We start from the raw sequence: 22,444 nt of genomic DNA on the forward strand, positions 1-22,444 counted from the left end.
AAGCAAGGATGAGGATACCAGTATTAGTGGGATAAACAGTGAGAAACATAGTTAGAGACGAGGAGATCAAAAGGAAACTGGTCCCTCAGAAGTCATTTTGTTTATTGGAGATACCCATCAATTCTGGTCTCAGGGAGAGTATACTGCTGTCCTTGTGGAGGGTAACAATTTTATCCTGCCCCTTCCTCTCAGACATCTGAAGAAGGCTGGGTAGGATCACAAGACAAATCATGAGGACTAGCCTATGAGAAAAGGAGCACACACTGGATGAAAATGGAGAAACTTGTGGAAACAGATGGATCTCAAAGATTTAATGCAGCCAAGTCATGTTCACCCTTGTTAACTTTGGTTATGCAACACTGTTGTTTAGCTTTTTTTTTTTTTTAATTTTCAAAGTAATATATAAAGGAATCCAAAACAAAGCCATAAAGATTACAACTCCTTAAAATAAAAAGTTGTAAATAGAAACCCATGTAGTTTACCAAGAGTACTCACCATTTTTAAATGTACTACTCTGAGTTTGACAAGTTTATGGAATAAGGCAAAAAGAGCAACAGTTTTGTTTTTGTTTTGTTTTTTTTTCTCCTAGGAACTAATCCTCTATGTACTAAAGAAATGTAACCAGAAATGGCCATTATAAAAATGCTGATTTGGTGATTCCTTAGTGATTTTTCTTTATAGAATTACAAATGTCTTCAAAACAGGCAGACTCAGAATACTTTAATGCCAGAGTGCAAAGCGTTTAAAGAAATGAAGTTTGGGGTTGGCTTCAAATAGGTTTAGAGGAGTACAACTAAACTAAAAGGAAAGTTATCTCTGACAGTCAACCACAAACTACAGTTTTAGGTTTTGACATGCAAGCTGGCAAATGCAGATAGATGCAACCAAACAAATTACAGCCTAGACAAATTCAATATTAATTGCCTTGACATATACATGTAAGGACAATCAACATTGGAAATGAACGTATTTAAATACGTAAGTTTGGGGGCTGTTTGCCTTTAGAAGTGAAGATTATGAGTAGGACTACAAGGATTTAATGAGAGAATGCACATAAAGTACTTGCCCCGGGGCTTGGCATCTAGAAACACTCAAATGAGAACTATCATTATTATGACATCATCATTCCAGCCAAGCCAATTCCATTATGTTATCCTTATTATAAATACTGTGAGATTTTATTTTTGCTTTCACTGATACGGTCTAATGATTTGTCTCTAAAGATGGGTAGTATCAGTAGTCTGTTTGAGTATAGGAAGTGGCAGATGGAGTTTAGCAAACAAAAAGTCTCTGCCTCAGTAGTCCTGGTACTGAGAATGAGTCAAGAAATGTTGAGGCTAACAACTGAAGGGAGCTCTACTAAGATGTTGCAATTACTATGGCAAAGAGTTCCCAGTCTGCTCAGCCCTACCTCTCTAAAACATTTCGCCCATCCTACCCCCTTCTACAGGTAAGAGGGATCCCAGACTGTGCCATAGGCAGCCAGCTCTCCTTGACAACTCATTAACCAGTCTCAACTAACTGTCTCTTTCCAAAGAGTGTAAAATAACTTGCCATCTCTTCAGGCTCATTATTATTCCCTCTTTTGGACCCTTTGTACTGTTAGCTTTTATAGCCTTCTCTTTATCCTTACCCTGTTTAATCTCAATTCTAAATGAGATGTTCTTTTTCTGATAAAAGCCTAGAAATACTGAAATGGCTTCAGACTATACATCAGTGTGGGTCACAAAAATCCTATAAATTCTGCTCTCGCTCATTTTAATTTTCAGGGTTTTTTCCCCCCTTGAGGGTCTTTTACAAGGTTTGATAAAGATTGACTGCTTAGTGATTTACCAATAACATTTATTGAAAGAGGGTTGGCCTGCTACCTCTGTGTCTTTGTTGCCCTAATGTTTCCAATTGTCCATTAAATTTTGTGTACTTCCATGCTCAATTCTAGGCTCCTTCATCTTTCCCATTAAATTATCTCTCTTGACAATGTGCTCCTTCTACATGTTTCAGTTATGATCTATATGCTGATGACTTCAATATATTTCCATTCAAATCCAATATCTAGAGCACAAGGTACATATTACCCATTATCTTACTGCTCTTGGATATCCCACAGATACCTTGACCCTGATCCAATCATCTTCCCCCAACAGCTTGATTCTCTGTAGTTCTATCTTCAGTGGAACCACTGAATTAGTCCACCAGCAGTCCAAACCAGAGAGAAAAATACCATCTGTTTTAACCCATACATAAGTTAAGACCTACTGATTTTACCTCACATATTTTCTTAGCTTTTCCATCTGTGTACAACACCATTGCCTTCCCTATTCTTAGCCACTAGGATCTCTAACCTAGATTCCTTGAAGAGCCTCATAACTGGTCTCACTGACTAGTCTTGCCCTTCTTTATGCTCAAGTCACGATGATCTTTCCAAACATTTGTGATATATAATAACAGAAAGGAGAGTAGAGAAAATGGGATTAATGCCTACTGAGAAGCAATACTGAGGGGTTTATTAGAGTTTTAAGATTCATCAGGTCATTTTGGGGTTCAGGAATAAAATTAGCTCAGATTCACTGAGGGCTCTTCTTAGAACTGCTTGTTATGCTGACAAAAATGATGACGGTGAAGATGATGATAGTGAAGATAAAATAAAAAGATGACTTGTAGGTTCCTAACTAATGTGAAGAGACCAGTGGGAAAGTAAATAAATGGGGAAGTAGCAGGGTTAGGCTCACAGAAACCAACCTATCTTCTATAGCTGGCCCCAGAATGGGTGGGGAGGCCAGAACCAATCTGTGTCCAAACAAGCAGCATTCAGGCAGATATCAATACTCAGGAATGCTTACCTCCTAGTGGGTAACTAGAACAGTGGAGATGTCACAGGCAGTACATAGGAAGAGGTGAGGACAGTGTTCTTGTCCTGGATGTCTGGACATCTGGTGGTGATATGAACAGGTGCATCAGGGTCCTAGCAAAGCAGGCTGAGATTTATGGTAGGGCTATATCTAGAGTATAGGTAGGACATAGAGAATAGAACTACAATTTAAAAACTAATGCCAAGCTAAGTTGTGGATACTGAGCAAACAGCTCTCTTCAGACACACTGGATACAGATTGAAGGAAAGAAAGAGTGGCCTGGTCACCTGGTCTAAACGTAGTGGACTTCAGTACCTGCAGCTGGATAGAAGTGGGTAGAAGAGAGACTAATAGAGTAACAAATCCATTCTTTAGTCCAATAAATGTTGCTTGAAAACCACTGCATAAAAGACACTTTATTGTCATGATGCATCAGGCTCTGCCTAGGGTTAGTACTTCGCATATATCTTCCCATTAAGTTCCTACAAACTTAAACATAACATTCACTTCTACGGCTTTTTGAAGGTTTACATCAACCATGTAAATGGGCAGTACTGATTTCAAGGAACATGACAATAGTAACCAATGTCTTGGCATCTAGAAAAACGGCTGGCAGCAAGGATGATGGAAACCTCCTCTGAATAGCTGCTGTGTTACTCAAAAGCAAGTGAAAGAGGAAGTCAAAACCACAGTTACACCAAAAGATACCTTCAGGGGGCGCCTGGGTGCAGCAAGCGGTTAAGCAGCTGACTCTTGGTTTCGGCTCAGGTCATGAACTCGTGATCTCTGGGGTAGTGAGATCAAGCCCAAGGTCAGACTCTGTGCTCAGCAGGGAGTCTGCTTGAGATTCTCTCTCCCTGGCCCTCTGCCCCTCCCCCTGTTTGTGCGCCCTCTCTCTTTCTCTCTCAAATAAGTAAATAAATAAATAAATCTAAAAAAAAAAAAAAAAAAGATACTCTTAGGCATCAGTCCTCAAAATGTGGTTTCCAGACCCCTAAGGTTCTGGACACCCTTTCAGGGATCTGCAACGTAAAAATTATTTTCATTATAATATCCATATTTTTTGCTTCTTACATTGTGTGAACATATTCATAGTGTAAAAACTACCGGGTTAAAGGTTCTTGTGCTCTAGCATGACTCAAAGGCACTGGACTCAGACTATGCCAATTGTGATTCTATCTTCACTGCTGTGCCCTTGCCATTTTAGAAAAAATCTAGTTTTGCTTAATATTTTTGATGAAACAACCAAAAGAATTAATGTTATTAAATCTAAGCCCTTAAGTACACATCTTTTTAATATTATGTATGATGAAATGGGAAAGACGCATAAAGTCCTTCTTGCTAAAATATGCTGGTTGTCTTCAGGAAAAATGTTTGTGATCTTTTTGAGTCAGAGGGAACACGATTTTCATTTAAGAAATGACTGACAGACAAGCTATAGTTATTCACGCTGGGGCACTTACCAGACATTTTCTCAAAAATGAATTGAAGTGATCCTATTACTCCAGGAAAAACAACGGACAGTTTCTGATACCAATGATAAAATCAGAGTGAAAGTGAAGATTAGGATTTTGGTAAATTTAAATTTGTCATTTTGAGTTTGACGCTTCTGAACACATTAAGACTTCTGATGAGATGGGTGGTGATATTAACAAAGGCAAGATATATATGTAATACATATTTAAACATAATAGTTAATATCTTAAAATACAATATTTAAATAACATACATAATTTTTTAACATATTTATAAATAAAACAATGAAACGTGTCAATATTTGTAAGATCTATATAACTCCATTAACTAATATGTTCCAAATGATATATGTGTGATTCTGCAAAATAAGACGTAGTCAAAATACAGGACAGATTTTAAAGTAAGAGTATGAAAGTTCATTGATGGGGTTTAAGATCTCACATTGTTACTCTTAAGAAATTACCACTTCTTGATTTTTGATACAGTATCAGAGAAGAATATCCATGACTATCTAAAAGCACTACTTAAATACCCTTCCCAAAAAATGAAACAAGACAAAACCAGAGAGGGAGACAAACCACAAGAAACTCTTAATCTCAGGAAACAAACTGAGGTTTGCTGGAGTGGAGCGGGGTGGGAGGGGTGGGGTGGCTGGGTGATGGACATTGGGGAGGGTATGTGCTATGGTGAGCGCTGTGAATTATGTAAGACTGATGAATCACAGACCTGTACCCCTGAAACAAATAGTACATTATATGTTAATAAAAAAATTTAAAAATACCCCTCCTTTGGGGTACCTGGGTGGCTCAGTTGGTTAAGCATCTGAGTCTTGATTTTGGCTCAGGTCATGATCTCAGGGTTCTGGGATCGAGCCTCACATGGGGCTCTGTGCTCAGCTTGGAGTCTGTTTGTCCCTCTCCCTCTGCTCCTCCTCCCACATGCTCTCTCTCTCTCTCAAATAAATAAAATCTTTTAAAAATAAACAAATAATATAAAATATCCCTCCCTTTTTCCATCTACATATTTGTGTGAGGTCAGATTTTCTGTATGTAGTTTAATTCAAAGCATCATATCACAACAGATTGAATGCAGATACAGATGAGTATCCAGCTCTCTTCTATTGAGCTAGACACCAAGGAGATTTGCAAAAATTTTTTATTTGGAAAATATAGTTAATTTTCATAAGGATAGGTTATTTGTATGTAGTAGATTTATGATTTTTATTTTAAATGAGTCAATCAATACACTTTTTTTCTTTTCTTAGTTTTCACATCTAATATCAATAGATATAATAGCAATAGATATAACCCACATAAACAAAAGCACTTTGGGGTTCTCAATAACTTTTAAGATTATAAAGGGATATTGAGGCCCCAAATTTAAGAACCATTACCTTTAAGCAGTGAACTCATGAGGGCTAACCAACGTGGCTGGCAATAGGCAGAGTGGCTCAATTTGAACAATATGAACCAATTTGAACAAAATGAAGGAAGGAGCTCCAGGAGTACAGTTGAAAAATCGAGGACCATTCCCATAATTAGGCCAAGTCAGTAGAAAATGCTCGATCCTCTCATCCTCCTGGTATGACCCCCTTCACCTGCTCACGTGACCAAGAGCATCAGTATGGCAGTATCTCCAAGCACAGTGACCACAGATACGTAAACAACCTTCCACGGCTTTTAGGAAAATCAGCGATGTTTACACAGGGAGAGAAGAGTACAAGAGTTTTGATTTTGCCAGCGCTACCCAGAAGGTGGGGGTGTAGAACCTTACGTGAAATAATGCAAGAAGGTTTCTCTTTCAAAGCTGCAGGACCAAAAGTGGAGTGGGAAGATGGGAAAAGGACATATGGAGGGAGGCAACAATCCAAGGGGTACTGTTTCAGAGCACAGAGATGTAAAATACACTCTCTAAACTCAGTGATATCGCATGGTGTCCTTTGTCATCAGATCAGGACCGCCTGGAGTACATCTTTAAGCATGCCATTTACAACAGTTGCCAAAATGAGTGAAAGTAATCTTATTTTTATTCTATTTCAGTGGTGTACATAAATAGTATTTCTTGGAGAAAATTTCAGAAACTAGAGCAATCTTTCAAGCCAGATGGCCAAGACTTTTACTACCACTTCAATTTCATATATTTAACCACTAGGCACAACGTTTGAGTGCCTCCACAATAAATAAAAATATAATAAGGATCCAAGTTTACTGAAGATCAGGCCACCTTATATTCTATTTGACTGTCTTGTTTTTCAACTCATGCCTATTAACAGTATGATGTGAGTGTGAATTTACTGAAGCACAAGTCAAAACCTGGGATCTGTGTTGTAACTGTGGGAACTGACAGACTCGCCAAAACTTGTACTGACTGAAACACAACTCTTTCTTTCTAAGCAGATTCAGCAGTCCTGGATATTTTGAGGTTTCTACTTTCAAGCTTCTGCAAAGATATTCCCCACGTCTGAATAATCGTGCTTCCCATGCAAGTAAGTGAAAAGTAAGATTGTTTTCTTCAGAAGAATGGTAGGCAAGCCACTATTATACCTCAGAAAACCAAGATGTTAAAGATCTGATGAGATCATGTATTTGGTCAGCAACTATTATGCACCCAACGCACTGCATGGGTGATCTTAGCAGCTTATTTTCATTTGGCTCTGAGTTTTCCCATAGGGCATATTCTTTCAAAAGTACTTGCGTTTTGTTTTGTTTTCGGCTATTTTGCTTTTGGTTTTAACACTCCCCTCCCATGCTTATTCTCTATGGGTCCCAGGTTCCGATGCTGTCTTGGGTACCTGACAGTAAGTAGAATACTACGTTTTAGAACCCAAAGGAACAAAATTCTTACTGTTTTGCAGAACGATTAAGAACAAAGAAACTAATTTCCAGATCATTTAAATATATATACTTTCAGAGGTATTATGTTCTCCCAGATAAAGCATTCTCATTTTTATTCATATTAATTTCTGAAACAGAGACTAAAATATCTCAAAAAGCTTTCCAAGAATGTTATCTATTACACTCAACTCAAGCATTCTTGGCCAACTACAAAGCTTATTTTCTGAAAATAAGCCCTAAATGAAGGAGGCCCCTGAATCAAAGCAATTAGGTAGCATTTAGCCAGTTAGCCCACGTATGTTTTCCTCATCCCTGCTTTAACTCACTTGTCTGCATCAAAAACGGTGAGATGTGAAAAGAAAACACAGATAGCTGATGGACCCTCATGATTCTGTCCAAATGATTCACTGATCAGTAGCCTTCATTTACGTTCTATTTCTGTTCTAATTCTCCCTCATAAATTTTTGACATTACCAAAATTTCCTTCTATGATTTATTGTTCATGCAAACTTTCTTCACACTCATGTTTTATCAGATCATGTCAATTAGTATCCTGAAGTTCTCAGAAGCTGTATCTACTAGTAAAAATCCTTTGTAAATCACCAGCATTTTTCCCTTTCGCCAGCTGAATAGCCTGAGGCAGGAGGAGGAGGACATGAGTAGTGATACATGGCAACACATACATCCTGTGGGCTTTTAGCTTCAGCTTCTTAAAGAACCGGACATGGGGAAATATTTCAAAGAAGTTGTGTGGCCTTCTGAGGCCCAGTTCTAATTGTTCACAAGGTATTAAAATGTTTCCCATCAGTTTTCTTAACAATTACTAAGCACCCTCCATATTCCATCCAGGCTTTTGGCTGGACTCCAGGAGTACAAATATGAACGATATGAATAAGATAGAGTCTCTGATCTCAAGATGCTCATAGTCTAGTAAAGAGAGACACACTAAAGAGAATCAACAGAGATTGGGAATATCATGCATTCACTCACACATATTGAGATCCTCCTACACCACTCACTGAGTTGATCATGACAGCAGAAGGAAACTCAGAGGAAAGGCCATTAGCCCAGCTGGAGATTTCAGGGACGTCTTCCTGGAAGAAATCACATTTGAATTGTTGTTATATAGATGATGACGGGGCAAGGGCATTCTGGGTAAGTAAAGGGCATAGTCAAAAGCAGAGTCATGTGAAATGTCATGGACAATGCAGGAATCTAGGCTACTAGCTATTTGTAGAACATTAAATGCTAGGATTAGAGAAATGACAGATGAGATTGGATTTCTGTGAAGGAGGAAGAGCTGGGCTGGAAAGAAAGAGCTCATCTTCTCAAAGTCCCTTGCCTAGAAGGAATTTAGAAAGGGTGAAGGTATTCTCTCAGCAAGGCATTATAAACTCATTAGGCTAACTTACTACGATTGTAAAGAATTTGGGTCGGAGCTTCCTATCATCTGGTACAGAGAGAAAAAGCAGGTTAGATTTATACTATGGGAATAAACAAGAAGGTTAGCTGGACTGAGGAATCAAATTACTCACAGACATACAGCACATAAATTCACATACACACATCAACGCTGATAGAGCAATTTATTTGTATTAGCTAAAACCTAATTACTTAGAATGTAGTATGTCTAAAGGCACTACCCAGATCTTGATTACCCTGAAAGTGAGTGAAAACAGTCTAACCAGTTTAAACCAGAGTCCTGCTCACTTTAGTTCCATGTAGTCTCCCCAGCATCTGCAACTTCTAAGACTGGAGATACCCTTACTATATGCTTCTGTGGGGAGGTTAAGGAGAAGACAGAGAGATATTATCTCTGTATTGCCCACTTTTTCCTAATCTCTTTCTAGCTTTTCCTTCAAGGGGCTGAAGAAATATCTGTTCTGTGATGTGAACTGCATACAAACTATTCACAGTTGACCACATCCGCTGGGCAAGACTCACCAATCCCAAGGAATGTACAAATTCAGGTTCCAAAACACAGGCTGACTGATCATTCTGGCCGACTAAATTGGGAACTAATTAAATGTTTTAACTGGAAGTCTCTCCTCACTGCAGCAGAACAGAGTCATTTTGAAGCAAACATTTCAATGAAACACTTCTTAGCGAGAATCCAATTTAACTACAAGAAACAATGGCTTCTGGTTGGCAGCCCAACGTATTCCCACTTGATCTGCCCCGCCCACCACCATGTAGACACACGGGCTAAATGTCACTTATGCTCAGAAGGACAGCCACAGAGAAAGAAAGATATTATATCTCACAGACATCAAAGTCATCAGAAACAGTCTGTTCTTACCTATGTAGGATATTTATCCCGTCCACTGAGGCTGACGAAAGATTATATAAATTATTTACATAAAGGAGATTTTAGAGGAATATTTAAACATGTTGGGTGTTGTTTGAATGTAGTAAGAGTGGGAGGTTAAGTCATTCCTTTCATTTCCATTAGTAATTAGATGTTGGTTGAAGCATTTCTCCTGCCTGGCAATCCCTTAAAGAGGTATAATGTTTTGAGGCAGCAGAGCGCTCATTCCCTCCAAGTTGGGAGTCTCCACATGAACTTACAGCTCCAGTGTCTTTACAGGGGCAACTGGAATTAGATTAGCCTATGTGGATCTACGAAGGGAATCCAATCAGAGACTCTGAAGGCCAGAAAGAGGAAGTTGCTAAGTGTCCTGAAGGGAGAAGTCTCCCCTTGGACTTCGGGCCCAACCTTCCTTAGAAAATCAGAAACATTCCGCATGACAAAGTCTCCCGTGTTATTATTAGGTATCATCCACTCACTCATTCTAGATGCAAAAATTAGTGCCAAACACGAAAATTGCTGCAACAAATACACAAACAAGACTTCAAGTTGTTTAGCAGCTGCTCTTGGGCAAGAACTGTCTAGATTGGAGATTGCCATCAATGCTGAGTGACTTAAATACTTAATATGAGTCAGAAACTGTGCAAGGTGATGGTGCACAGACATGAAAAAGATGCATATAATGGGCAGATATATAAAAAGATAACTTCGGATATTGTAAGGTAAATTCCAAGACAGAGACAAGCATAGAGTGGCATAGAAGCCATTTTAAAGGTAGGGCCCCAGGGAAGAAATTGTGAAAGGAAATCAGGTCTAAACTAAATTTTACACAATGAGTAGGAGTCAGCCAATTTAAGAAGGAAGGGGATGGGTACTGAATTAGAGGGAGCAGAAGAACCAAAGTAACGTGTGTATGGTTTTCCTAGAAGCAGTTTAATGTTACTAGACTTCAAACTGAGGAATGAAGGTTGGTCAGTAATCAGAAGAGAGAGCTACATAAAGACAAATATCTGTCTCTAGTGGAAAAAAGAACTCTCGTAAACCAGAAAAGACAGTCAAATTTTAAATATGGTCAAAAGATGTGAATAGGCGTAGTACAAAAGTGAATATCTGAATATCCAAGAAACATGACTATTTGATTGCCTCACTAGTAATCATGGAAATGCAAAACACAACTTTTATGCTATGGTAAGAAACTTGGACTTTATCCTCTGGATAATGGTAAGCCATTGAATAATTTTGACAGAAAACCAAGAAGAATAAAAAAAACAACAGACAATAGAAATAGTTCCACAGAGGATCCAGATATTGCTACGCTAGTTATATGGAAATGTAAAGGGCCAAGAATAGCCAGAATATTCTGGGAAAAGAAGAATAAAGTTGGAGGACTCACTTTACCAGATATTAAGACTTATTATAAAGCAACAGTAAGAAAGACAAAGTGTAATGATAGACAAAGTAAACCAATGGAACAGACTAGAGGGTTGAGAAATAAACATACCTATATGAACACTGTATTTTGGTAAAGGCAACACTGTCAGGCAGAGGGCAATGTACCATATCTCAGTAAGTGATGCTCCTGTCCTCTGGATATGCACATAGAAAAAGAAAGTAAAATTTGACTCCTACTTCATCTCATGCACCAAGATCAATTCTAGGTATATTGTAGAGCTAAATGCAAAAGGTAAAATAATAAAGCTTCTACAACAAAAGATAGGAAAATAATTCATGACTTTGGGAAGGTAAAAACATTCCTTAAACAGAACTCATAAAGCACTAGTCTTAAAGGAAACAATTGATAAATTGGATTACATTAAAATTAGAAACATCTGTTCATCAAAAGACTATTACAGAGTGCAAAGGCATATATATGTGGATAAATTATGTTATATTCATATGATGGGACACCACACAGAGATGAGAATTAGTATTCCATAACTATATGCCAGCATCTGGGTGACTTTCACAAACATAATATTAGAGGAACAAAGTTGGACCAAAAAAAGTACATTTCACATGTCACTTTCACAAAATATAAAAGTAGGCAAAACTAATTTACGTTTTTGCAATCAGGATAGTAATTATCTTTGGGGGTCAGCAGTGATTAGGAGATGGCAAAAAGAAGACTTCTTTGGGTGTTGATAATATTCTGAGTTTATGCGAGTGGTCATTATGCAGATACAGTCAGTTAATGAAAATGATTTGCCCATACGCTTATGGTATGGGCATCATTCCGGATACCCTGTATATGTGATTCAACATAAAGGCTAAAAAGCACCAATAAAAGTCAGGCAGATAAAGTAAATGAGAAAATCAAGTTAGGTGTAAGTTAAGTGCTGCCTAAACTTGCTATGGTTTGTGCTTAACAGCACCTTAGACGGTCTTCTTTTGACAGACATGTTTGCATATTACATACCTGAGAATATTCTTTATTTAAAAAAAATCGGACAGGCTGTTTGGTACACCCAACAGCACTTCTACTTAACATAATCTAACATAATGTTAAGTAGAAGAAGTCAGTCATTCCATGTATATAAAGTTCAAAAACAGGTAAAACTAATCTATGGTATTAAAAGGTAGTTTGGGTAGTGTTTGGACACATAGTGGGGAATTTTAAGATGCTGATAATATTCTATTGATTGGGTGGTGATTACATGTGTTTACTCTGTGATAATTCATTAAGGTATATACTCAGGGTTTGTGCATTTTTTGTATGTTATATGTCAATAAAAATTATATTAAAACACAAAAATATAGAATACCCGTGTAAGAGAGTTGGTGAAGGATATAACATCATTATTTAGAACTGAGAAAAAGGTCGGACACTGGCAGAAAAGGCAGAAGATCTGACCCTGCTAAAAAGAATACTATTGGGCTCATATTACATTGTCCCTGTCCAAGGTCATTCATGATCTTTGACCAAGTAGACTTTTAACAAATACGCTCCCCTTCTAGCTGCAGAATATCAGCCTGGTGCATTCTTCTGAATGGAATTTCTGAGCTTCAGCGAGCCTTCTTTGGGAAATATGCACAGAATAAACTTTCACAGGTAGGATTTTTTCCCAATTATTTACAATTTGTTTCAATACACCGACTATATGTTAGTTTCTATCCAAATGCTTTTGTTTTCTAGCTAAACTTCCATCTTGAGACTTAGCTTTCTTTATATATAAGAAAAGTTACCAATACACTCTAGGCATTTTGCAATACAACTGTAGCCTGAAATTCCAAAGTATTATATATTTCAGCTTGGTTTGGCCGATTCTTACTCTTTCTTTTGTTAATTCATGTTTTTGTTTTTGTGTGTTTGCTGTTCTACTTTGAGTGGCTCAGGTAACTTACCTCCAAATAAGCATCTTCTTTGTGGATTGTTACACCTTGAGGTTAGTCTTTATCCTGCTATTCCTCTTCAGCAGTTCCCCAGCATGGTCAAATCTTTTGGAACTATGCTTCACATAACCACAGATAATTCTGCACTTTGTCTGCTCTGCATGCCCTCCTTCAGAGCATGACAGTTGCTTAGAGTTGCTACTAGCCTACCTTCTTCATATATATTTACCCTAGAAGACAGAAGAACAAAGCTAGAGCAAAGACACAGCCAGGGGCAATGCATTTCTTTGCAGCCCAAGGTTGAAGGTGGCGATGTCCTTAATTATTTTTTATGTATCACTCACAGTCATTTTGAGAAAGCCCTGGCATAAAGAATTTTTTAGGGTAGCAAATCAAGCAATTGCCCTGGTACCGTGCTTTGGAGACCCTGCCCTACTGGGTGCTTGTGTCTGGTTATTCTTTCCTGGCAGGACGGGGCCCAAGTAAGGGCTAGGAGGGCTGAGAGAGTAAAACCAGAAGAGTAGTAAGCATGTGTCATGTTCTGGAGTGGGGCCAGAGGCTGACCCTGGGGTGGCAAATCTGAAAAATGACATCGATGCAAGTGACAAGAGAGAGGAAGCTGAGATCTGTCCGGGAATCCTAAAACAGGGAAATCAGAAATGAGGAGGGGAGTAGACAACCAGAGGTGGTGCTCTAAATTGCTAGTTAACAAACCTGCTGTGAATTAGGCTGACCTGAGCATTAAGAAATCGTGGAAACTGGGTCCCCACCAATACACACACTGAATGAGAATCCTCAGAATGAGGCCCACACATCTGTCTTTTTTTGTAGCTCACACATATTTTCTGATTTCCTATGTCAGTGGAGCTGTGTGTTAGGGAACCACCAATCTGGAGAAACCTGAAGGCAGAAGTGGGGGCTCTCACTAGCTTTTTACAAAACTCCAGCATAGATCACTCTGGGAATCTAGGGTTGTTTAAAGGGGCTGGCGTGAGGTGAATAGTTTGTTAGTGATTCAGGAAAATGGCATCAGGAGAGAATATGTGGTTCACAAACTTAAGAAGGGAACCCAGGTTAGTACTAACCTCTGTCATGGGAATGAATCTAGAATGTTGCCTGTCTTTTCAAAAATGATGGGAACAGGGGCGCCTGGGTGGCTCAGATGGTTAGCCTTCAGCTCAGGTCATGATCCCAGGGTCCTGGGATCGAGTCCCGCATCGGGCTCCCCGCTCCGCGGGAAGCTTGCTTCTCCCTCTCCCACTCCCTCTGCTTGTGTTCCCTCTTTCGCTGTGTCTCTCTCTGTCAAATAAATAAATAAAATCTTTAAAAAAATAAAAAAAAACAACAAAAAAACAAAAATGATGGGAACATTCCTAGTACATCATTTCCCTCTTGGTGGGAAAGATACTTCCTACTTCAGGGGAAACATTCAGGAAGCAAAAGGGAATGACAATATGCAATCTGACCATAAGCTGAACATTTGCTTCTCTCTGGTTACTGTCACAGAAGATGATGATACTTGCATTTTGAAAACGAAGGAGGGGAGTAAATAAACTAACGTCAGAGGCAGCTGCACTTGGGTTGGCCTACGCGGAGCTCCAAAGGGAGCCTCACCGGGAGCTCTGAAGGCCAAAAAGGAGGAAGTTGCAACGTAAAGTGTCTCATTCGGGGATCGAAGAACGCACCGAGGCTTGGTTACCTAGTGACGAGTGTTCAGCAAATCCCAAACATGTCTTGGGATGACAACACGAACGAGCAGGCAGGACGAGAGTGTGCCTGCATGTCCCTGGCTTGGCTCTCCCTTCTCCGAGGCCGGCATTGTATCTATGCTACTGTCCACTTCACCAGAACAGAATTAAGGGAGCTGAGGTAAGCCATTGCCCAGAGTGTGTCCTCAGCTCCTGAGGAATGTTTACTGAGGCGTGGTGTTTTTCAAAGCCTTTAATAAGAAGTACACCATGTCCTCCGTACCTTCATTTTTCTAAATGTGTGGGGAGGACACACTGTTTTCACTCCTTTGCCAGCATTCCAAAACATTCTTGTCGCTGTGAATTCCGTGGCATCCTCCGAGGGTGGACAACAGGATGAGAACTTTGTATTGCAAGAATATATTCGGGTTTTCCAAAGAAAAGAAACCAGACTCTATAGAGACATCCTAAGTGAAGGTCCCTCAAAGGTGTAAATGGAAATCTTTTTGTAAAAGGCAATGCGTATGGGAATAAAAATAGAACTCACCTTTACCTTCCCAGGGTTATAAAACAGAAACAGAAAAAAAAATGCTTTATTTAATATCTTCTTCTTGGCATTTTGATCCCTCCTGAAATCACTATCAATAATTTAGCCAGGTCACCACGCAATGTATCAGAAAGCAAGCTGTGCATTTAATGAATAAATATTTGTCTTCCTAAGGCAAGTGCTGAAACTTTACTGATTTTACTACTCTGCACCAACCTCGGTGACACAGAAAATGTTCTCTCTTGCAGAAAAACTAGCCTAGGATGGGGCTTTTCCTCTCTGCTGAATAAAAAATATACAGAAGTACATTTCACCCAGATGACAACAAGTAAAATAGGAGACATGGCAGAGAAGAAAAAACACTTTTTGTCTCTGTTAGTTGAGAGATGGAGGTTTACCAAGAATCCACAGGGGAGAAGTTTCTCAGCTAAACTAAGAACAGTTTGCAGACTCTACTAAAATGCTCCTGAACTTTGAAGGATATGAGAAATTTTGAACTCAGTGAACTGAAGGTGCCCATGTTTTGGGAATTACAAACGTGTATCCTGATTCTGGACTTCTTTTCAGAACGTCCCACAGTTACATTCATGCATCATTTTCCAAAATGAGGCTGCATAGTGCACTGTGGCTTGGATGTTAACAAAAATTAATGTCTGGAGCAACACGAAGGGAAATCTCTGTAGGAACTACTACAGTTGAGGGGCTGGAGGCTTCATCATCCAAAGAACTATCTTTTTATTTTTTTAAGATTTTATTTATTTATTTATTTGACTGAGAGAGAAAGAGAGTACAAGCAGGGCGAGCAGCAGAGGGAGAGAGAGAAGCAGACTCCCCGTGTAGCAGAGAGCCCGATGCGGGGCTCGATCCCAGGACCCTGGGATCATGACCTGAGCAGAAGGCAGATGCCCAACAGACTGAGCCACCCAGGCGCCCCAGAACTATCTTTTTAGAAGCCAAAGTTGGAGCCATAGTTTGTGAAAGGGATGGCCCAATGGGTTCACTGGACATCAATGTTTCAAAGAATTGGCAATAAACAGTAAATTACAGAAATTGCCTTAAGATCGGGACTGTACCTTTAGATCTTAGACATCAAAATATGCAAATAGAAAAGAAAATTGACTATAAAGAAGAAGGGTACTTTAATTTTTCAAAAATTAGATAATAGGACGGAGGTAGAAAATTCAGGAAGATAGCTTGCTGTATAAAACACACATGTAAGAAAAGCAAACCATTATAAATGGTCCTATTTTTTTTAATAAAAGAGTTTTAAAGTACACTCCTCTATTAAATTAGCATCATCAAGGCCATTTTATCCATTAGTCATTTGAGCCCAGTGCCAATGGGCTATGAGATTTTTAAAGGTCTAGAAAAATGATTGAAACTTGAAAAAAAAGTATTGGCTCCAAACTATAAAATGAAAGTTGCAAAATGAAAATTAATTAACTTAATTAAATGTCTACAAAAAAATAACATTACATCAACCAGTCAACTGCAACTCTACTCACGTAACTGCAGTATAAATTATATTTACTGCAGGATATGGGTGGATTTTAATTTGCCTGATATATGTGCAGGGCAGCCTGTAACTGTAAGACGAGAAGGCCTCAAAACAACCATGAATAACATTAATATGATCAGAATGGCAGTCTGCTTTCCTAAAGGCACTGGAAGTTAAACAAGGGAAAATGGAATTAGGAATGCCAATATTAAGCACCAAGACAGTGGGCTTTAGAGAGAATAATGCCACTCCTCCCGAGAATAGGCAATATTGGTTGAAATCTTCACCTCCTTTCCTCTGAATTTAAGCACTGCTGTATCATAGTGTCTTTTCTTTGGGGGGGGGTGTTTTTAAATGGCAAGTTTTCCTTAGAAGAGGTTAATATGCCATTTATACCTCACTCTGCACCATACTCAGAAAAGTTAGAAAATCAGTTCAACACCATTCCCTGATGGGTGATATCTAGTGAGCGTGCAGGGTGGCAGGGGTATGGGGGTAAATTTTAAAGATGAAAGAATATCTGGTTCTAAGCAAGGCAGGCCTGGTTGAAATGTAAGATAGTAATGTCTGGGCTGCAATATACTGGGTAAAGCAGTTTAGTTTGGGACTAATCTTAGATGTTGATATCTTCATCTGATCTTTCTCATTGAAGGAAAATGATCTGCTTATTATCATCCTCTTTACACCCAATAAATATAGTAATGTATCCATTGATACCATAGCAATATAATCCACATTCAGGGGACATAATGGAGAAAGCCCAAAATATTTGCCTTAAAAACTACTCCTTTAAAGCCTTTGTGAAATCTCTGTCTCTCTGTCTTTCTCTCTCTGTCCGTCTCCCGGTCTATCTCTCTCTACACACATGTGCACACACACACACACATAGGAATTATGTCAAAAATTATGTGATGTTAATTGCTAAATCAGGAGCTATAAAACTAAGCTGGGGAACCTAGATAAACAGCTCACAGCTAAAAACCTTGTGATTTGAGGAGTTAAGGTATTTCATGCAATAATATTAAATCATACAGACTATCATGGAATAAATAATTTTTAGGTTTTTATTAATTATTCATGAAGTAGCTTTGGACCTCTTAAATTAGGAAGGGCAAAAATAAAACCAGGCCAGGAGGTAAATGAGGAACCAAAGGAGCCAGGCCTACAAAGCAGGGTGGGGATTACAGGGAAGGAAGTTACTCAATTAATTTTAAAAAATTATTTTAGATTTCCCAATAACTCCTTGTGTTTGTTTTTTTTACATAACAGTTCTCAACTTGGAATGGTTCTGTTGATCTGCAAAGAAATCAGGACTGAGGTTCAGAGGTAATTTAAATTTTTTTTCATCCTTGCTTGTTTAAAAAGCTGATTACTTGGACAAGTTCTTTCCTATCACCCTAAAGTTTTCAGAAGCAGCTCTTTAATTAAACAATTTTATTAATACAAAAAAAAACAAGACCTGTAATTTACTTTGGATGAATGAAGCCTTATGCTTTTCACTGAGAGAATAGAGAGAAAATACTATTTTCTTTGTTTATGGTTTTTGAGAATTAATTTTAAAATGAATGCCCACCTGTTATAAACCAGTCCAGTGATATAGAAGGGAAAAGTAGGGATGCCTGGGTGGCTCAGTCGGTTAAGTATCTGCCTTTGGCTCAGGTCATGATCCCAGGGTCCCAGGGATTGAGTCTTGCATCAGGCTCCTTGTTCAGTGGGGAGTCTGCTTCTCCCTCTCTCTCTGCCCCTCCTCCCGCTCATGCTCTCTCAATCTCTCTCAAATAAATAAATAAATAAATATTAAAAAAAAAAAAAGAAGGGAAAAGTACAAGTTCTCCTGTGCCAGTCTCTTCACCCTTTCTCATCCCATCCCCTCATGTACCATCATTACCTGTATTCTGTGCATTTGTTCTCTGTTGTGAACGGGACAACAAAGATTTCTGCTTCTCACAAAATAGCAATACGGCCCTATCCTGGATAACTAGAACACATTATTTTCTTTGGTACCCTACACTTTTCCTCTGACTTGAGTTTTTTCAGGATCCTGAAGTATATCCCACCACAGAAACACTCCCATCTGCGTAAAAGACTATGCATCATGGTGTGAAACACTGCAAATTTGGAAGTGGCTTCAAATGTCCTATCAATAGAAATAAGACACATCTATACTGATGACTAGCAGTCATGAAAAGGATGAGATAAATTTATATGTGCTGATATGGAAATACATTTTGTTTGATGACAAAAGCAAAGAAAAAAACATGACCTATTTAAAAAAAAAAAGATTATTTGAGAGACAGAGTGTGCGCGTGAGAGAGAGAGAGAGAGAGAAAGAGAACGTGAACAGGGGGAGGGGGAGAGGGACAGAGAGGATCTCAAGCAGACTCCCCGACATGAGGTTTGATCCCATCACCCTGAGATCGTGACCTGAGCCAAAATCAAGACTTGGCCACTTAACCAACTGAGCCACCCAGGCACCTCAAAACATGAGCTATTAAATGCCAAAAGCAAATTACTGAGTATGTACTGAATGATTACACACAACACCCCTGCAAAATGAGCCTAGTTTATTACTGTGATTCCAAGCTTTGCTGTGCATTTACATGATCTCTGCATCTGGAACATGGTGGGATCTCAACAAAAACATACAGAATGAAGGAACAAATCTTCCTGCTTTCATATTAGGAAAACTACACATGATAAATGATGGATGGTTTAGGCCCAAAGTACAGAGGGAAAAGAAATAGGACTCTATTTGTAAAAAGAAATCTATAAAAGGATATAGGAGGGGATCAGAATGGTGAAGAGATAAAGGGGCCATCCTGAAGGTCCATGCCACCCTTTCCCAAAGGGGAGTCTTACAATTGATAGGTTCTACACTCACACTCTTCCAATTATGAAGAACATCATAAAGGGATGCAGTAGTATTAGTGATTCGATTCAGAAAGACAACTTAGGCATTGCAGAACAACTTCTATATTGGGGGGGAAAAAAAGGTGGCCCAGGAAACCACAGTTTATATTTGTTTGAATATGATCTTAGGTTCCAGTTGTAGGTGAATACAAATTAGACACTCTCCTTCTTTCTCTTTTAATGCTCATTGACTTTCTTTAGTTTTTGAATAAAGAACTTATATTTGGGGTACAATTGAAGAATTTAAAGCTTAAATTGGTTGAATTAAAATATATTCAAAAGGGCGGGCATGATATGAATAAACTGGCCATAATGCATATCTATTTTTGCTGATGGTTATTGATCTAAAGTTCAATCTGTTATTAATAAATAGATTACTTATCCTTCTCAAAGTCCTTAGTTCCCTGTAGGACACTTTCCCCTATGACTAATTAAATTCATACAGTAGAAATCTGGATGTGTGTAATCTTTTAGAAATTTTTAGGGACACTCATTTTATAATTATTTACAGTTAACCCTTGAACATCTTAGGGGTTAGGAACTCCAATCCCCCATGTAGTTGAAAATCCATGTGTAATGTCTAGTTCCCCCAAGGATTTAACTACTAATAGCCTGCTGTTGACCAGAAGCCTTACCACCAACATAAACTCTTGTTTATGTATATTTTGTATGTTATATGTATTATGAACTGTATTTTTATAGTAGAGTAAGCTGGAGAAAGAAAACATTATTAAGAAAATCATTAAGAGAAAATACACTTAGACTTTAATTAGGTTGGAGGCAGGTATATTTACAGTACTGAACTGTATCCCCCCAAAAATCCTGCATAAGTGGACCCACAAATTTCAAACCCATGTTGTTCAAGAGTCAACTATACTTTAATTCTTTTTTCAAATATGAGTTTTTGTTCTGATAAGATCAGAGGTACAGGGCCTAGGCAGCACCAAATATTTTCACAAAGATATGCAGTGTTGAAGAATAAGAGCTTACACTTTATGAAGCCTAGATATGTTTTAGTTACACTCAGCTATTAAGATATATCTGAGCTAAAGAACTAATATATTAGACTTGGACATATGATTCTCTGTGGCTAAACTGATCATCTGTTCTATCCGCCTAAGACAGTTCCTACTTACTACTCTCGTCCTGGTAAAATTATTAATAGGGTCCCCTTTCAAATCTATCCAGGTTTGAAAATAAGTTACATGGTTATCTTCTGCTAATTAAAAAATGGTTGGCCTTATTTCAAATTTCTGTCTTTACTCCCTTCTACTCCATATCATATCTTATTTTCAGATGCCCAAATCACAGGACATTGGTTGGATAATGATTGAAAGATAATGATATCTGAACCTCCCCCAGGCCGTTGGGGAATATGATAAGTTGGGCTACCAAAGGGTTGTAGCAGTTCCCTGGCAGAAATTCAGAGCAACTATTTCAGATTGTGCTTTCACACGAAGAGAGTTGCTTGCTATTGGGCCTTCTTATTGAAATGAGACAGTCTGTGCTTCTCCCTGTCTCTGCCTCCCCAAATTCCTCTGATTAGGACAAACAGCATTATAACAAGGGAACTGCTAGTCTACTCCCTGCACCTCATAACAGATAAACTGAAAATTCCGGTGCAGTGAAATAATTTGGGCTTTTTCTTGAGATAGCTTTTAACCTGCACAACAAAATCAGTTCAATAGTTTGATAAACTTACAGCCTAAATAACTCTGGTCCTATGTAGCTTTCTGAGCGTATCACTCTACCATTTCTGATTCTGTCATTAAATGAGCTCACTTATCTGATATTCTTAGGAAGCCCTTAACATTCCCAGGATTTTTTTTCTACTTCATAATCACTTTCTAGTTCCAATCTTTTAGTTGGATGCTAATTTAACTGACTGGCACTCTTTAATTAGGATGGAGGCATGTATTATTCAAAGCAAGAAAAAAGTGAACAAAATTGGAAGGCACCATAAAAGGTGGCTCTGTGTTTTTTAAGAAATGGTGGTAGTAGGGATAGAGGTGGTTTTTGATTTGATTTTTTATGTTTGTTTTTATCTGTGGCTACTACCATGGCTCAGATCTGAGAAGGTATGCTAGAAAGCAACCTCTTCTTTGTCCTAAGAATTCAGTGAGCAGTTGACATTCTTGTACAAATATTTAAAACTAAACATTCTTTGAGTTAAAATAGCATTGTTGTATTAATACCCTGTAGAATGTTTATTTTGGCATTTTGGATTCTGATCATCAGTAGTAAAAAAAAAAAAAAATCATTGACTCCTACTTTATTTCCCTTTCCAAATATGTTTTGCATTTTATTCGATTATAAGCATCTACATATATATTACTGACTTCAAAGAGACCAAATTCCCCCCGCCCATGTTCTCATTGGCTATGGAAAGCATCTTGGCTTGGCAGTTTTTAGAGGGCCATCTTCCTTACTTTTATCTGTACAGCAAGCCGTGCTGCTGGTCATATGCGTCTGAGCTTCTCTTCCGGCATGCCTTTTGGCCTCTGCTCTATTTTATGCCAAACTCACAGGTTAACAAGACCATTTGATAACCCTCAAAGCTGCAATGACAAGGTGTCTGAATATGATCCAGCTGAACTAAAAATACCTTCTTTTTTAAAAAATTTTTTATTGTTATGTTAATCACCATACATTACATCATTAGTTTTTGATGTAGTGTCCCATGATTCATTGTTTGTGCATAACACCAAGTGCTCCATGCAGAACGTGCCCTCTTTAATACCCATCACCAGGCCAACCCATCCTCCCACCCGCCTCCCCTCCAGAACCCCCAGTTTGTTTTTCAGAGTCCATCGTCTCTCATGGTTCGTCTCCCCCTCCGATTCCCCCCCTTCATTCTTCCCCTCCTGCTATCTTCTTCTTCTTTTTTTTTTCTTAACATATATTGCATTATTTGTTTCAGAGGTACAGATCTGTGATTCAACAGTCTTGCACGATTCACAGTGCTCACCATAGCACATACCCTCCCCAATGTCTATCACCCAGC

At 38.5% G+C, this 22,444-nt stretch overlaps 2 long non-coding RNA genes across 2 annotated transcripts in view; one reads left to right on the forward strand and one right to left on the reverse strand.

The window, feature by feature from the left end:
* LOC145723109 (uncharacterized) overlaps positions 1-14,322 on the reverse strand; it is a 33,563-nt gene extending 19,241 nt beyond the window's left edge. Inside the window, exons 1-2 of the long non-coding RNA XR_014147948.1 lie at positions 12,810-14,322; positions 8,150-8,253 (exon numbers count right to left, since the gene is read on the reverse strand). This is a non-coding gene — a long non-coding RNA (uncharacterized LOC145723109). The remainder of the gene's footprint in view (positions 1-8,149; positions 8,254-12,809) is intronic.
* Positions 1-22,444, forward strand: part of LOC145723112 (uncharacterized) — a 196,006-nt gene that overhangs the window by 123,195 nt on the left and 50,367 nt on the right. The window lies entirely within an intron of this gene.

Source organism: Leptonychotes weddellii, chromosome 8, assembly GCF_054177405.1.
Source record: "Leptonychotes weddellii isolate Sample4059 chromosome 8, ASM5417740v2, whole genome shotgun sequence".
Lineage (NCBI taxonomy): Eukaryota > Metazoa > Chordata > Mammalia > Carnivora > Phocidae > Leptonychotes > Leptonychotes weddellii.